General features: G+C 49.5%; 1 non-coding gene across 1 annotated transcript; it reads right to left on the reverse strand.

Annotated features, from left to right (window-relative positions):
- Positions 1-120: 120 nt before the first annotated feature.
- Positions 121-275, reverse strand: LOC143305052 (5.8S ribosomal RNA). Its single transcript, XR_013061731.1, has one exon. It is a non-coding gene; the product is annotated as a 5.8S ribosomal RNA (ribosomal RNA).
- Positions 276-2,500: the final 2,225 nt, after the last annotated feature.

A 2,500-nucleotide genomic window follows, 5' to 3' on the forward strand; every position in this document is an offset into this window, starting at 1 on the left:
GACTCTGAAACGTTCTCTTATATAAAGAACGACGGCGGGTTGTTAAGGCAAGAAGGGACAGAGAGAGACAGATACGGAGAGTAACGATACGCAACGCAAGCAGTCTTAGGTTTACGTGAGCAACCCTCAGCCAGGCGTGGTCCAGGAATTGTATCCGTGGACCGCAATGTGCGTTCGAAATGTCGATGTTCATGTGTCCTGCAGTTCACACGTTGACGCGCAATTAGCTGCGTTCTTCATCGACCCACGAGCCAAGTGATCCACCGTTCAGGGTAATCTTTTATAAATTTTGCAACAGTTCAATACTCAAATGTACTCTTCTCGGTTCTAGCGAAGCCGAGTTCCGTCACGTTCGACCAACGGGAATCGAACGCGCAGAAGTCGCCATAGGATTGACGACACAAAAACGTTCGAAAAAAAAGAAACCGACGAACGCGCGAAGATACGCGCGTTCGCCGGCCGGGCGTAAAGTACATTATGATATATAACAACCATCGAGATCGAAGCTCCGTTCGTCAGGAAACGACGGGGATATATACACCCGATTCTGAATCCTCTGTACAGCACACGATCTCGCGAACGAGTAAGGACGGTGGCTAGCCCATGTTTTATATGTGTTTGATTCTACTCTCTCGTCCAATTATTCAAGAAACAGCGCGCGTGCATCTCTCCATCGTTCGGGTGATAGTAAAGATTCGATGGGATTTGCGCGGCCGTCCGCCTCGAGCGGTCTTTCGTCCCAATAACCAGAAGCAGAGTTTGAAAAACTCTAGCGACGGCACGGGTGTCCGACTCACGACATCGAGGTTTCGAAGCCGGCGATCCCCTCCGAACGGATGGCGACCACGCGACGACTGAAAGCATGAAAAATCGACGAAAGATAGAACACATCTCCGTTCGGGTGATGTTTTTTTTAAAAAAAAAAAACAAAAATTCGATGGTACTCGCAGCCATCGTCCTCGCGCGGTCTTTCGTCCCAACATCCAGAAGCAGAGTTTGAAAAGCTCTAGCGACGGCACGGGTGTCCGACTCACGACAACGAGGATAGACAGCCGGTTCCCTCCGAACGGGTTATGCGACGACGATAAACTCGATGAAACTTTAGTCTCGTTCAGGTAGTGTGTGTGTCTTGTAAATCAAAAATTCGATGGGACTCTCATCCATCGTCCTCGCGCGGTCTTTCGTCCCAACATCCAGAAGCAGAGTTTGAAAAACTCTAGCGACGGCACGGGTGTCCGACTCACGACAACGAGGATAGACAGCCGGTCCCCTCTGAACGGTATATTATATATATGCGATGATAGACGACAAACTGGATGAAACTAAGTCTCGTTCAGGTAGTGTGTACATCAAAAATTCGATGGAACTCGCATCCGTCGTCCTCGCGCGGTCTTTCGTCCCAATATCCAGAAGCAGAGTTTGAAAAACTCTAGCGACGGCACGGGTGTCCGACTCACGACAACGAGGAAAGACAGCCGGTCCCCTCTGAACGGTATATTATATGAAACTTTAAGTCTCGTTCAGGTAGTGTGTACATCAAAAATTCGATGGAACTCGAATCCGTCGTCCTCGCGCGGTCTTTCGTCCCAATATCCAGAAGCAGAGTTTGAAAAACTCTAGCGACGGCACGGGTGTCCGACTCACGACAACGAGGATAGACAGCCGGTCCCCTCTGAACGGTATATAATATACATTATGCGACGGTAGACGATCAACTAGACGAAACTTTAGTCTCGTTCAGGTGGTGTAAAAAAATTCGATGGGATACGCACGCACGGCTGTCGTCGTCCTCGAGCGGTCTTTCGTCCCAATATCCAGAAGCAGAGTTTGAAAAACTCTAGCGACGGCACGGGTGTCCGACTCACGACATCGAGGCTTCGAAGCCGGCGGCATTCCCCTCTGAACGAACTTCGGCTACACTAGTTACGAATCGTTGCTACACATCGTCTTCATCGTCGTCGTCGTCGTCGACATCGACATCGACATCGACATCGACATCGACATCGTATCATCATCATCATCGGTCATCGTCGCATAGCGGGCCAACATCCACGCGATGCGTCTTCGTTCTAGGTTACCCGATCCACGAGTATGTTACACGTGGTTTCGTTATTTCGAACGAAACGACACACGAAGAGCACACGCCCTGTGGGTAGGAAGCACGTTTCGAGAACGACGAGAGTTTCGATGAAAGAGACGAGAGAAGTCGACGCAGAAGGTATCCATGGATCTTCGAAGAGAACCTTCGAAGATGTATATCGGTATCCTTTCGCTCTGCGCGACTCGCTACAAGTTCTTTCGCTCTCGTCGACTCGTTCTAGACGCTTCGTTCGATCCCAAAGAGGAGTCTTCGATATGTCCCGTTGCTAGGAGGAGAACAAACGCAACACAGACCACGAAACATAGAAGAGAATAGGCGAGCATGATCTCTCCGACACGAGGCACTTTAGAGATTTTCTTATTAGTTTGCATGGACTTTTATATTCGTTCGTACGGTTTC

Source organism: Bombus vancouverensis, unplaced genomic scaffold (assembly GCF_051014615.1).
Source record: "Bombus vancouverensis nearcticus unplaced genomic scaffold, iyBomVanc1_principal scaffold0078, whole genome shotgun sequence".
Lineage (NCBI taxonomy): Eukaryota > Metazoa > Arthropoda > Insecta > Hymenoptera > Apidae > Bombus > Bombus vancouverensis.